Source organism: Chrysemys picta, chromosome 2 (genome assembly GCF_011386835.1).
Source record: "Chrysemys picta bellii isolate R12L10 chromosome 2, ASM1138683v2, whole genome shotgun sequence".
In the NCBI taxonomy this organism is placed as follows: Eukaryota; Metazoa; Chordata; order Testudines; family Emydidae; genus Chrysemys; species Chrysemys picta.
Window position 1 is genome coordinate 239,177,464 of NC_088792.1, and position 15,227 is coordinate 239,192,690.

Below are 15,227 nucleotides of genomic sequence, written 5' to 3' on the forward strand. Positions count from 1 at the left end.
TTTGTAGAGGAATGTCAAAATTCAGAGAAAAGATGAAAAAAATGAATAAGAGTTACAGTAAACATTACAAAACAGAAAACTGAAAGAGCACAGTGAAAACTGGAGGCTCTTACTCAGACACTTTCAATATGCTAACAATAATGCAGTGAAGGAATTTTGGAAATAGTGACCAAAAGAAAGAAAAAAGCAAGAAATGATCCAGTCTCAATAGAATTATACCACGAGTAACAGTAACTGCTTTGATTGAGGTTGCTTAAGTATCTGCATTCTATTCATTTAATAACTTTCTGAAACTTACATATTTTGGATTTAAATTATTTCATGTTTAGTCCCGGCCTAAAAAGATGTATTTTTTTTCCAAATTTAAAAATAAAGCTATTCTGAGTAAGAGGGTGAAAAATACATGTATAATTTTCCCATTATATAAAAAAAAATCTTGTTCCTACTTTAACAACAACTCTACAACCAAAATGATGGGGGCTGAAAGTTGAAATTTGATATTTAAATATCCTTCAATTAGAAGGAGTGATCTGGGTGTTCTAGCACAATTTAGTTTTGATTTTACCAAGATACATACAGCCTTTCAAAAACCACTTGTTGCACATGTGCAGTACTATTTTGCAAAGGGTTTTTCACTAAGGCCCTGACTACTCACATTTGCAGAATAAGTGCCTAAGCATGTAAGTAATTCGTCTAAGGAGCCCATGCTGCACATGTATTCCAGGCTAGCTCATTTATACTGAAGATACAAAGACTTTAGGGAAAGGTTGCTGCACACTTTATAAGACCTGTGTAAAGAAGACCTGCTCTGATGTGCCTTTGAAGCATGCAGTTGCTAAAAGTTTGCATGAGAGGGTCTCTCTCTGCCCCTCCCACCCATTGCATTCCTCTATGCATCTAGCAACTCCTTCTGCAAGTCTCCTGCATATGTGGGACAGGACATTCTAAGGGCGTCTGGATAGACAGTTCCAAACCATTGATTTACAAGTGCTACTGCCAACCTGTTTAAAGCTTGCTGAGCTACAAAGTCATAGAAAGTGAAGTTTTTTCTTATGTTTTTATTTTTTCCAACGTTATGCTTAAAACAAATAAAACAAAACCCACAAAATCCAAGAGACAAAGCTACATAAAGAGAATGTTAAAGCTGCACTCAGAAATCAGAAAATGCCAAAAGTCAGGTTACATTAGAAACCTTAACTCTGCCCTCTTGCACACGTCACAATGGAGATTTTAAATCAGGACTGTCTGTCTTTCTAAAATATGTGTTTTAGTTCAACCACAAGTCATTGACTTGATTCTGGAATCACTGGGTGAAATTCTACGGCATGTATCATGCAGGAGGTCAAACTAGATTATTACAATGGCGCCATTCGATGTTAAAATCTATTATGTAGTCTTTAATTACATGATCATACACTATTTCTCAAACAATACAGTACATTTCTATACCATTTTTCTAACACTTTACATTCATATTTGATTAATAGTGAACACTTGCTGGCATATATTGGACATATAAATTATTTTTTTCATAGTTAATTGCTTAATCTCCTGAATTGCAGCTATGGAAGGATGCGTCACTGGTTGAAAAAGAAAGCGATTAGCGTGTGACTGCTGACAAAAATATTAAAAATTATACATGGAGAGAAAATAATTTACCAGAGATTTTTATTCCAACACAAAAAACTTTGTTTAATGTGCATGCTGGTTGCTTTCTATCAAACTATTACAAGAATCAGGAAATAGAAAGTTAAGGATTAAACTTCAACTACAAGTTTAGAATATGACATGACAATTTAGTTTTTATCATGTAATTAGTGAACAGACAAATATATGAAGCATTCCAACTGTTTAGTTTTATACTTTACATGTTATTTTCCATGTTCTTCAAGAAGTACCATGTAGGCAGTTTTTAAACGACAGCCATCTTATTTTTATGTTTGGCATAGTACACAATCTCTTTTCCTGAACTACCCTGTTTTTAAATCAAAACTTCTTTGCTGTATAATTTTTTTTCCTATGGTTCTGATAATATTTTTTATGTTGTGACTTTTGCCTTTTCTGAGTCAGAGGCATTTTCATAGATGTGTTGTCTAGATATATAAAAAGCAGCCCTTCACTACTGTGGAAAACAGAAATTATGTTATGGTGTCAATTTGAATAAATATATGTAGGTGGCAAAATAATGTAATACAACAATACTGATGTTGTAGCATATGCCCTTGTTAATTATATTGCACATATTGTTCACAGAATGTCAGAAGACCTGTTCTACACAGGAGGTCAGACTAGATAATCACAGTGGTCCCTTGTAGCCTTAGAATCTACGTATCTAGAACATATAAAAATCAGCATTAATTTAATATATATCTCTGTGTTTTGGGAGAAAGTTTTAATGTCAAGAAGCAGAAAAATATAGTAATGCTAAACATATATTTATTATTTACCCACACATATTCAATAGAGAAAATGTATTTATTTATTTTGGTACCTGGAAAGAGTAGGGACTCATGTCTATAATTTCCTTCTTTTGAAAATATTAAGAAAGTCATAGTCCCCAATTGATAAGACGTACCTACATGAAAAGGAGCTAGACTTTCATATCTATTATTTTCATGTAATCTTTTTTGAAAACAATAATAATTATCCTTTGAAAATAAACAGTACAATTGACCTCAGAACAAGTCTAAAGTATCATCGCTAGACCTTATCTAAACACAGTATGCTCTCACCACAACTGCTCCTGTGTCCCAGTTTAATGTAAGCTTAGTGTGAGGTAAATCAGTTATCATTTGAATGTAGTAGAAAGCAGTGACATCACTTTGTTTACATGCTGTATTGCTACCACAATTACAAGGGGCTAACCCAAAAACGTCATAACTTTACAACGTCTTATTGTGAGTTGTCAACTCAAACAAATATCCCTGTTTCCTGTAAAAAGTAGGAGCTCTCTCATTATCTTCCCATGTAAGCTAGGCAAAGAAGGGAGAAATTGCACCTCAAAAGGCTCCAAATGATGACGGACTTTCTGGACTGCAGCCGAAACACATTGTTTAATGGAGGCGAGCAAACCATGTGTAAGGGATTAAAAAACATATGCAAAGTTTTTTTCCTAAAGTTAAACAACATATGTAATTTAATACAAATGTAATATAATTATTAGAAATGTTATCTGTGTTTTTCCATCAAAAATTCATTTATAGAGGAAGAAAAGTTAGATCATCACAATAATATCACCACAGATCCAGAGGAGGGAACTTCAAATGGATGTAGAAAATCTTCACATTCAAGGAAAACAGACCAGTAGACCTTTTGTGCAGAAGAAGATACAGAAACTGCAATATATTTTACAGGTCAAGACGGTTTAGATGAAAAACAGTTATCACAGCATAATTTTAGATGGAGAAACACACACATACAATTGTAATGTTAATATAAATCCACCTCTACCCCGATATAACGCGGTCGTGGGGAGTCAAAAATCCCTACCTCGTTATAGGCGAAACTCTGTTATATCGGGGTAGCGGTGGCAGGGCTCCAGTGATTTAATGGGCCCGGGGCTCCCCGCAGCAGCCGGAGACCTGGACCCTTTAAAGCACCGCCGGAGCCCGGCTTCTACTGCGCTATATGTGAACCCATGTTATATCGGGTCACGTTATAGCGGGGTAGAGGTGTATGCAATGACATGGAGAACAGAAGATGAGATCTCATTGTTAAACATTGTACCTCAGCCAAGCAAGTGAGATGCAATGATAATCAAAAGAACTATTCAATACACAGATATGGTAAAACGTACGGTACATTCATAAATAAGAAAACATCAAAATAAAAGTTGATGATTAAGGGTGAGATTTTCAACACTGCCTAACAGACTTGTGCTCTGAAGTCACTTAGGCACTTTTATAAATCTCAACCTTAGTTATTCACAATTATAACATTTCCCAAGAGTTATATGTTTTAAACATGATTAGACAGAAAATCCCCCAAATGTGCAGTACTTTTTCCACTCTGTCTTAAAAGAACTGACGCCCTCTGCTGTAATAAAACTAAAGTTAGCCTAACTACACAAGAGGATTCTTTGCTCAGTTACCTCCACCTTGTGGTTATAAGTGAGATGCTGAAGGTTAGGAGTCTGGGTCATTGTTGGTTTGTTTTTGTTTAGTTTTTGTTTTGTGGTTTTGCTTCCAACAACTCACATTTCATTAAATTTAAGGGGCTGAGGACTAAGTTTACAGACATAAATTATTTAGTAAATAGTTTTAAAATAAACATTTGAGATGTTCTAAGATTTTGCCTAAATGTAAAATGTGGACCTGGTATCTCTTTTTCTGTTATTATTAAGGAAACAATAGGAGCAAATAAACCCTAATACTGTGCCAATGCACGCTTTTTCTAAACAACTAAAAAGAAGTCATAGTAATAATCATTTGCACTTACAGATACTGAGCTACAAAACTTAGGTTATTCACTCTATTATCAAAACATTTTACACTTTATTTAGTCTATCATACAGCAAAAGACTTCATTTAATGTAACTTAAGGTTACTCTGTTCTACTTTAACATTTTTCTCAACCACTGAAAAGCTACCAAATAAATAAGATTCAGTTAAGATCAACAACCTGTTTTATTTCTCTTCCAACATCTACATAAAACTAATCAACTCTTACCTAATAGCCAGGCCTTCATAAACTACTATGCAACCTTCAATCTGACATGCATACAAGGACATATGTTAAAAATATTTGTCTTTTTAAGATTTTGTTGAATAGATTTCATAGGGGAAAAAGAACAACTTCTAACATACCTGTTCTTCTTGTAGGTGTGTCAAAGTTAAGACTGCATGGTAGTTTTTGAAGCCTTGGCTGTCAACCATGTGTTGTGTAAAAAGGACAGTAATAGATAAAATTGTGAAGTTTTATATTGGTGTAAGTAGAGAAACAAGCATGGCTGTTGACCTTAACATTGTATTTGCTAGCTTTTCAGCAAAATGTTATTAGAGTAGAACTGAGCAACCATAACTAACTTTAAATGAAAACTTTTATACGTTAATTTTCCTAGATTTAAAAAAAATGTGCAAATTGGAAATGAAAAATAAAAATAAAATAATACAGGGCTTTACAAAGAATACCACCAATATAGTGAAGCACACAGCAGCTGCAGGGAATGCTTGCCTATGGGAAATGCTTGTCAACATTAAAATGCAGAGCTTGCAGCTTGGCGACTCTTGATGTCATGTGTGAAAAACTATCTAGCAAAGAATGTAATAATTAGTGTATGTGATGCTTTTCAATTGGCTTTGCTGAAGTACATGTCGAGGAAATTGGAATTTGTCTAATTTTCTGCCATGTTCAGACATAGATTATCTGTTAGGCAATAACACTGTTATATTATTAATGCAGTGCTTTCAAACTGGCAAAGCTCAAATCAGTTATGAAATTTAAATTTATTTTCTCAGAAATTCAAAATGGAAAAATATAAGAGTGGTGATCTTCAATAATCCATCCCAGAAACTTAGTGTAGAATCTCTGTATGAACTCTTTGCAAAAGGGTTCCAAAAAAGCCTGAGACACTAGGGACCCAATTTAAAAAACATCTGTTTTTATCTCAAATATTTTGAAGTACCTTAACTCCACCACAAATTCCTACCACACAAAAATTAAAAGCTTTCTTCTTTCTTATATTGTATTTTGTTGGCCCCCCTGCCCCCCGCCAGCCAGAAGTGAAATATTTAGCAGATACTCAATTCTTTTGCCCTGTTAAGGTTGCATCAGAGAATTGTGGTTAAGTGTGGCTTCGATATCATTCCCCCATAAGAACTGCAAAACTACCCATAAACTTTGTATCCTCTCATAGAAAGTTCACTGTGAGCCAGGATATGCCTGGTCCTTACATGGCTACGTAGTGGAGATGGGGAATAAAGATCTTTCTCCTTGTGCTGCCCATCTAAGGTAGTGGTCCCCAAACTGTGGGGCACGACCCCCTAGAGAGGCACAGAGGAACATTTGGGGATGAGGGTGCACGGTGTGCACCTCATGGGAGTGCCACCTAGCCACAGTCCCGCCCCCCGCCACAGTTCCGCCATGCCCCCTGCTCTGTCCCCAGCCGAGCTCTGACTCCAGCTGCAACTCCGCTTCACCCCCAGCCCAGGTCTGGCCCCAGCCACAGCCCAGCTCCAGCTCCTCCTCCACCATCCCCAGTTCTGCCACCAGCTCCGTTTTCAGCCCAAGTTTTAGCACCACACGAATAAGTACAGTGCCAGTATGGCAGCAACAACATGAGTGTTATTTCACGGACTGGCTGCTCTCACTCAAGCTAGGCTAACTCAAGAGAAGTAACTTGAGCATAGAGAACTTGAGAACTTTGCAGTGAAGAAATACCCTGATCTAAACTGGCTCCTGTACATAGGGGAACCAACCCATCCTTGAACCAACTCCCAAACATTAATGTAATTAATGGCCAGTGCCCACACATTCCCAGAAGGCTCAGGGATGAAAGAGAAAGAGAGAGGAAAAGCTCCTTCCGTTCCAGGAAATGGGGTGGGGGGAGGGAGGGGAGTGTGGAAGAGGTGGTTTCAGATATATCAGACATCTGCAAGTCATAGGCTGATATGCAAGATGGAGCCCCCCTCCCCGGCATCCATCTTCCCCTTCCCAGCAGTTCGGAGTGGGGTGAGGCTGAGTTTCTCATTAGGACACTGCCTGTGAATTTTACTGGTGAGGGCTCTGCCATCTTTCATACTGGTCACCCGTAAACATTTCTAACGGGTGTCTTGACCCCTTCCACGGACATGGTCCAGCTCCCTCTGCAATGGCTTCTGGTAGCACTGACACTAGACCAAAGGAGATCTTGCACTCAAGTACAAGGACTCTCACCATGCCTGGTTCCTGCTGCAGTCCAAAGGAGAGGGAGATGCTCAAAGTGCCCATGTTTGAGCCAGTATTTTTCCATGCACATAAACTGGAGGTATAAATTGGCGAGTGTAACATCTCCTTGCCTCTTTCCTGCTCATCTCTGGACTGTGATTTCTAACTTTGATTTCTAGCTTTGAACAATGGACTGAGGACCCCAATATTTGGGATGAACCAAAGAGCCTTATTGCAAGCTATCAGATTTAACATCACTGCTATTAGCCTGATCTACAGATTCTAAAATCAACTGTAATTTATATGATTCAGTTTACTTATTTAATAACTCTCTTCTCTTTTTTTATATTAATAAATTGTTAGTTTTTAGTTTGCTAGAGGATTGGCTACCAGCGTGGCTTTTGGGTAAGATCTGGAGTATACTCTGACCTGGGATGAGTGTCTGGTTCTCTGGAACTGAAGAACCTAATATATGTGTGATTTCTGGTTTTTATAATCATTTATCACTGAAGTCTGCTTTGTCTGGGTGATACATGTGGGGGCTAGAGAGCCTGAGAGGGACTGTCTGTGGCTTCACAATAACTAGTACAATATTTTGGAAGCACACATTTGTTACTGGCTTGGTGAAATCTTATGATAGAGTAAACCTCCTGTCTGGGATACATGCCCTGTATTTTGACAGTCTGACCTGAGATTGGCGCTCTTAGCTGTGTCCCATACCAAGCAGCGTGACAAACTGTATCAACCTGATATACTCAGTATAGAATTCAGATATTTTCTATTGCTTAGTTTTATTACAGACAACTTGTAACTGATCTGGGCCCCTGTGAAGTCAATGAAATTTTGTTACTGACTGCACTGGAAGCAATTCTAGCCCACGGCAAATATCTTACTGATTAAACAGATTAGTTCTATTCTGATGATATTCACAGAGGCAAAACAGATTTCTGTTATACCTTATTGAATATCTGACTGCATATAAATGAATCATGTTCCATATATTGCAATTATATATGTATAATGGAAACACTTGCCACAACTCTATAGCTTAGGTTGCATTCTGAAATCATTTTTAAATGTGGCATCAATTTCTGGATTAGTTTGTTTCACATGTAGTTGATCTTCCAGTGTGAAATTTCCACAGTGTTATCTTTTATGCCCTTTGATTTTTCTACATAAACTTTGTTTTGTTTAATACATTTTTAAAGGAGTGTTTGAAGTTGGGCTCTTTTGTTATCCTTTTGGTAACCTTGTTATCAACGTGTATTTATAAAAACAACATTGTGTATCGATACAACAACTGGTGAAGAGGTGGCCCTTGCATAGATCTACTACGGTAGGCAGTTTTTGGAAATAAATATCTAGGATTAAATAGGGTGACTAGATGTCCCGATTTTATAGGGACTGTCCTGATTTTTGGGTCTTTTTCTTATATAGGCTCCTACTACCCTCCCCCCTCCCACACACACACACTCTGTCCCGATTTTTCACACTTGCTGCTGGTCACCCTAGGATTAAATGTCATTTTTTGCCTGTATGTAAGTTTCCCTTTTTGCAGAATTGGTGCATTAAATCTTCAGGGGAACTCACAATTGCCCTCTTTCAAAAATGGCTGCCATATCCCACTATTCTTAGCGGGACTGAGGCCACAGGCTGCCTTCAATTATGAGGATGCTCTTTCCCACCTGTGTAGGAGGAACGCTTTTTATAGAATGGGCAATTTTTGCAGAGAGCAACCTGAACTTTAATCTTTGCTATATTAGAAAAATTCACCAGCTTAACTAGATTGACTTTTAAACCAGTGTATCCAGTTAAACTGGTGTAAATCCCTAATGGAGATACACTGAACTGGTTTAACCCTCAAGTCAATAAAGAGATACAAGCAAGGGTTAATCCCATTTAGATAATCAACATTAGGAATTCACATCAGTTTAGCTAGGGCGTACAAAAAAAGGTATCTAACCACTAGAATTAAGGCTCAGCTTGACATATTAGGTCCCAGTCCTATAATCAGACTGCTGCATCCTAGCAGGACCCACTGAAACCAGCCCACATAGGTCTGCTTGCAGAATCAGAACTTAAAAGAACTGCTCCAGTGTTTGTATATTAAACATTGCAGTTAGACAAACAGGTACCGTATATACTCGTTCATAAGCCGAACTTTTTTAGTAAAAAAAGGGAAGCATCAGAGAAGGGGATCGGCTTATGAACGGGTATAGAGGTGGGACACTGCCCCCCACCCCCACCCACCCCCAACAGAGGGGGCAAGGAGAGGCAGCAGAGCCAGAAGGGAAGAGACAGGGCCAGAGTCTCTCCACTTCTGGCCACACTGCTCTCCCCCCAGCCTCCGAAGCAGCTGCAGCTCCGGGGCTGGCAGGCCGTGCCACCCGGCCCAGCGTGCCAGAGCAGGCTGTGGCCATGCCGCCTGGTCTGGCCCGCTGGAGCACGCTGAGGCCATGAGACGCTCCGGCCAGGCCAGAGACATCCTCCCCGGCCCACCCCAGCTAAGGTGGGAAGGAATGGGATGGGAAGAGTGTGGGGGTCCCGGGCTAGGGGAGGGGTCATGTGGGGGGTGGTCACAGGGGTTACTCCCCTGATCCCCAGCTTCTCCCCCCACAAAAAAATTTCCCCACCAGTTGCTGTCCCGGCCATCAGGGTAAGCAGCTGGCAGGCTGTGACACTTTGTTTACTTAGGTTTACCTCCATGCCAGCGGACACTTGAGGTAAACAAACCGTCTCGGCCCACCAGCCAAAGTTTGCCGACCCCTGAATTATAGGGTCAGCTTATGAATGGGTCATAAAAAAATTTCATTTTTACTTATCCATCTTGGAGGGGTCAGCTTATAATGAACCGGCTTATGAACGAGTATATGCAGTATGTAAAACTGAAATTTACATTAACAAATTAGACAATTTGACAACTATCAGAAAATGCTTTACCTATTTGTGTTACATATGACATCTTAGATTACTATAATTTAAACCAATAAAAGAAAAAAAAAATCCCTATTTTCCCCCAATATTATTTTACTTTGTGGATTTAACAAAAATCATGTAAGGCTCCATGCTGTGGTAATACAAATAATAAATAATCACACTAACAGCCAGTTTCCGGCAACCGTTCACCCTTTGTTTGCCTGGATATTACACAACAACATGGGAGAGAAAAATATGTTACCACATTCTCCTATTTAACATGAAACCACTATAATTGGCAGGGGACTCAATAGCAGTATGTTTATTTTTATTTTTAAATTGGTTAGATTTCATGTTGACAAAATCCCTTTAAAAAGATACCCATGCAGGCTTCAACATTTTTTTCATAGGCTGAAAAGCCCTGACTTTATTACATGTTGGTAGTAGGGTGAACTTGGCCAAGGAGAAACTGACTCTCTGATTTCAGAAGGAAAAACACAAGACTTGAAAGCTGATTTGATTATTCCATTATGAATTTTAATATGATTTTCTCTTAAATTAATCTTGTTTTGTTTACTTGTCAAATGAATAGGATCCAGAATTTGCTAAACAAAGAAAATCTAAACCTCACATTCTTCCTAAGAACGGAGGGTTACTTTTCTTTCGTTTCATCTGTATGTTCATGCTTCTCAGCATGTAATATTTCACAGCCCCCATGCAAGCATTAGCCAATACCTCCCCTCCAACTCCGCTAACCTCACCTTTCCCCACAACCTGGTAAGTCTCCACACCAAATGCATGAATACACCTGCTTTGTGAGCTTCAACTCAACTTATCTCTCCCTTGCTTTTTTTGGTAAGCATCCAACTCAGCTGCCACCACAGCCCTGGCTACCCTTCTTCCCTTTCTCAAGGCACTTGAGCAACCCTGCCCTTTGAAAGTTTTCTTAGTATGTCTTAAACTTTCCATGGATAGGAACATACCCAGATTGCTAGTTAGAACTGATTCTTCAAGGCTTGCTGCATTAATGTTCAGATATCTTATCCTTCCTAATTTCATCTGCTCTCTACTATATTCCTGTCTTCCTTGCTGGGTCTCCTGATTTTTCATCCAGCTGCTCTGCTCCCAAAGTTGCATAAGCATGAAGCTCCTCCACCTTGTGTGAATTTCTCATGTAACTAAGGGCTTGGTCACATGGGGAAATTTACAGGCATAAGTGCACCAGTATAATTCCCCATTATAATGGTATAGTATCTCTAAGATCCAGCCTATGAAAATAATGTTAGATAACCTTCTACAATAAACAATTTAGCATTTTTTTAAATACATATATCAAAATTATACAGCATATGAACCATGGAAAAATGGATGGTAATTCAGAAATACTGACTGTGCCAGTTAGGAGGACAAGACTAAAATGGAGTAGCAAAATCCTAAACATCATCCTAACCCTACTGATTAAGCAGAAAAGTATCCCTGCTCACCACTTCCTGTCACAGTCTGAATATCAAAGAACTCATTATAGGGCACAAATGCAATAAAAAAACCAAAGCTGGGGTCCTACATCAAAAAAGCCTAGAACTAGAACTCATTACACACTGACTTCATATAAGAGCTGCACAGAGGAAGACAAAAGCACCCCTGAGGTCCTAGAACACAATGATGACATGGGGGAGCTTCCTGGGAGCCCTGCGACACACCAACGGCGGGGGGGGGAGCCCTGCACCTGGGGCCCAGTTACACACCGACAGCAGGGGTGGGGTGGGGAGAGGGGCCTGCACGTGGGCCCAGTGACACACCAATGGCGGGGAGGGCCTGCATGTGGACCCAGTGACACACCGACGGCGGGGGAGGAGAAGAGGACAGCCCTGCACCTGAGGCCCAGTGTTACCTGTCAGCTCTGTGTTCTTGAGGAACCAGGGCACAGTATCCAACCTGTCTGATTCACGAAGGACACCTCCCCTAGCCTCTACTTGAACCAAAGCCGATCAGAAGGAAGGCTTACAAAAAGCAATGAAAAGGCAATGGGAGAAAACACCTAACACCCCCCCGCTCCGCAACAAGAGTTACAGGATTAAGGAAACTCCCCCAGACTCATTTGCATCAAAGATAGGACAGGGAGGCATCTCCATTAGCAGACAGAATGGAGAACAGAGATTCCAAGGCAAGAACTGCACTGAACTCTGGAACCAGAAAAGCAGGGAAGCATTGCATGATGGGGAATCTCTGCTCCAGATGTTAATGAACCCACGCCTGCACATACCCAGTTCAGTAGTTATCAGACCAATTATAGTAATAAATCCTTTATTGGTATCCAAAATACTGAAGCTGCCTAATTGCATTATGAGCTCCCTCAAAGGAACACCACCCATAGCCAGGAATGAGCAGCTCCTGTTGTCTAGTCAAATCAAAACAACTTTGGAATACTTGCGTCACCAGTTTCCCTACAAAAATCCCTACCCATGCTCAGTTCTGATACCTGTATCCAACATCTGCATCAGTTCTACTGGGACTTCATCTTCTCCTGACTGATCATGCAGGGGACTCTGCCTGTCTCCAGCACTCTGGACCCTCAGTTACCACCACCACCTGGGACCCCCGATTGAGTCAAGCTTCATGGAGTGGTGAGAACCCAGCTCTCGCGCTCTCTCTCTCGGTATAGCCTTCTGACCCTGACTTGTGTGACCAGTTTAATTTTCTAAACCTGACTTTTATAATCAAATTTAAGTTAGACTTAATATTATAACTGTTTTGTTTGTTTGGCTCCCCTATGGTTATTACCTGGCAATAAATAACTTTCATGGTTAAGTTGGTTGCTTCTCTCTCTCTCCCCCCCTCACCTCCGCCCTGCTCGTGGGTGTTTTTTGGTTTCCTTATTTGCTCTGCAGCAACGCTGCTCCTCGTACCTAAGCTAAAAGATCCCTGCAGCGCCCAAAAATCCTGTGGTGTTTGCTCATCAAGTGGGCTACTACCAGAACAACTGTAATGTGAAAGTGGGGATAGGGATGTGCTGAACCTGGGACATATGTGGGTGGCAGCTTGGAAGTGCTGCTCGACCTAGTCTGCTGAATCCAGGGGCATAGGAGGGTGACAGCTTGGGAACCCAGCCCTCTCAGATGCACTCTGTTAATATGTGTGCATCTGATTCTGGGGCTGGAAGAACCCAGCCCTGGGGAACCTAGGTCCTGCAGGATAGCTCCATTGGGAGGGAACTTGCAGAAGGGAGAAGTAGAGCGCTGTATGAGAACACACGTGACACAAGCAGTACATTGATAGAATTACAGAACACTCCCCCCCCCAAGAGTAACCCTAACAAATGAGCATACCCCCAAATAATGGGCAAATCTCATAACACAGGTGAAACACCCACAGTGTGGGGATGGGGGGCCTGCACCCAGGGGCCAGTGACACAACCACAGTGGGGGGGAGGGGAGGAGCCCTGCATCTGGGACTCAGCAACACACCCACAGCGGGGGGGGGGGGAAGAGGAGGGAGGCGGAGGAGAAGCCCTGCACCTGGGAGGCCCAATGACACACATACGGCGGGAAGGGGGGAACCTTGTGACACACCCACGGTGTGTGGGAGAGAAGGAGCTCTGCACCTGTAAACCCTGTTCAGCTGCAGGCTGGCAACTGACACGTATCTATCCAGGGTCATACTCCCCTGTAGTCCCCCAGGCTCCACCGCCCCGCTAGAACACGGTGCACCCGCGCCTGCGCTCATCTCCGCGGGTCTTTTCACTTGTGTTGCACTAAATCGTGTTCAGCCCGCACCAGTGAAACCCGCCCTGCCCCTGCGAACGTGCCAAGGCCGCCCCGCACACAGCAGGGGGCGCTGCCTCGGGGACTCCCTGCGGCTCAGGCACAGGGTAGGGCCGAAGACTAGGCCCCGCCCCTCGCTCCGCATCACGTGACAACCACTCGCCACTAGCGCCTGCGCCCCTTCTCACGTGACACGGCGCGGCTTCCTCTGCCCCCGCCCCTGCCGTTTAGATCCCTCCTCTTTGCGTTCTCACCTGCTGCGGGCCGGCGTCCAAGGCGCCGGTGAGGCTGCTCGGCCGCTTCTCTGGCTCCGGGGGCGAGACGCCCGTGGCCGGCGAGTCAGCGGTTCCATGGCTGCTGCCCCGCCTGGCCGCACCCAGCAGCTGCCATGCCCGGCTCCGCGAGGCGGCGCGGCCCCAGCTCGGCGTCGCCATGTTGCGTCTGTCGGAGGGCGGGGCGTGACCTCTGACCTTTCCTGCGCCCGGTCTCGCACGGGCAGAGGACTCGCGGGCAACCATAGAGTAGCGCGGAGGTATCCTAGAGCGCCGCCTCGCGCCATCTTGGTTGGCTTGGGGACCCGGCCGTCACCTAATGGCGGGGGGCTTCTGGGTAGAGAGAAAAGGCGCTGGAGGCGCAACAGCACCTGCTGCCTGGGGCCCACCTCTCCTGGTGGCGTTTCCCCCACCTCACGTGTCCCGCCCCCCTTCTTGCGTGCGGAAACGGCCGGTCAGCCTCAGCCTCTGCTGCTGGCTCGCGCGCGCTGTGGGGGCTTGGCTGTCGGGAGCGGCCAGCAAGGGGGTGGGGGGAGAAGGAACGAAGTGAGAGACTCGCTCCCTCCCGGGGCGAACGCCCAGGGCCAGGCAGCCCGGCTAGGGTGTCCCGTTACTGTCCCCCACCAACGCATCAGCTTCCCTGTGCATTGGCCTGCTAAACCCAGGGTTGTTAGTTCCATCCTTGAGGGGGCCCACTTAGGGATCTGGGGCAAAATTAGTACTTGGTCCTGCTAGTGAAGGCAGGAGGCTGGACTCTATGACCTTTCAGGGTCCCTTCCAGTTCTAGGAGATAGACCTATCTCCATATACTATAAGCCAAGACATCTGTGTGAAACAGGAAAAGGACTGTAACCAAAACAAAATAAAAAAAAAATCTGGAGGTGAAGGAGTTGACTACCGGAATTACAAACTCACCAGTTAACCACACACCCCATTTGGCACCAGAAGTGTACAATCAGGCAGTAGCACAGACCAAAAAAGCAATGTAGTACAGTAGTTTACATTTAACACAGTACTAAGAAAAAAAGGAAAGCAGCATTTTTCTGCTGCATAGTAAAGTTTCAGAGCTGAATTAAGTCAATGTTCAGTTGTAAACTTTTGGAAGAACAAGCATAACGTTTTGTTCAGAGTTAACCTTTATTCCCCAGCTGTTCATACATCTGAGGTTCTATTGTAATGGCAGTGAGAAAGGAATCAGAGGAGCAGTTTCAGTAAGGAGACTTGACAAATAAGGAAGCTTAGGCCAGGAAACATGGGTGCATTTACAGATAATCAGTACCTAGAAAATGAATCTGGTACATAAACTATATTTGTAAAATAGCTGTTTTACAAACTCCATCTTTTCAAACAAACTAATATAGGGTGTAGGACTAAATGTTGACAAGAGATCAGTTTGAGAACAGCTACATATCTG

At 42.6% G+C, this 15,227-nt stretch overlaps 1 protein-coding gene across 1 annotated transcript in view; it reads right to left on the reverse strand.

Moving 5' to 3' along the window:
• TPD52 (tumor protein D52) overlaps positions 1-15,227 on the reverse strand; it is a 203,056-nt gene that overhangs the window by 117,515 nt on the left and 70,314 nt on the right. The gene's annotated exons all lie outside the window — the stretch shown is intronic.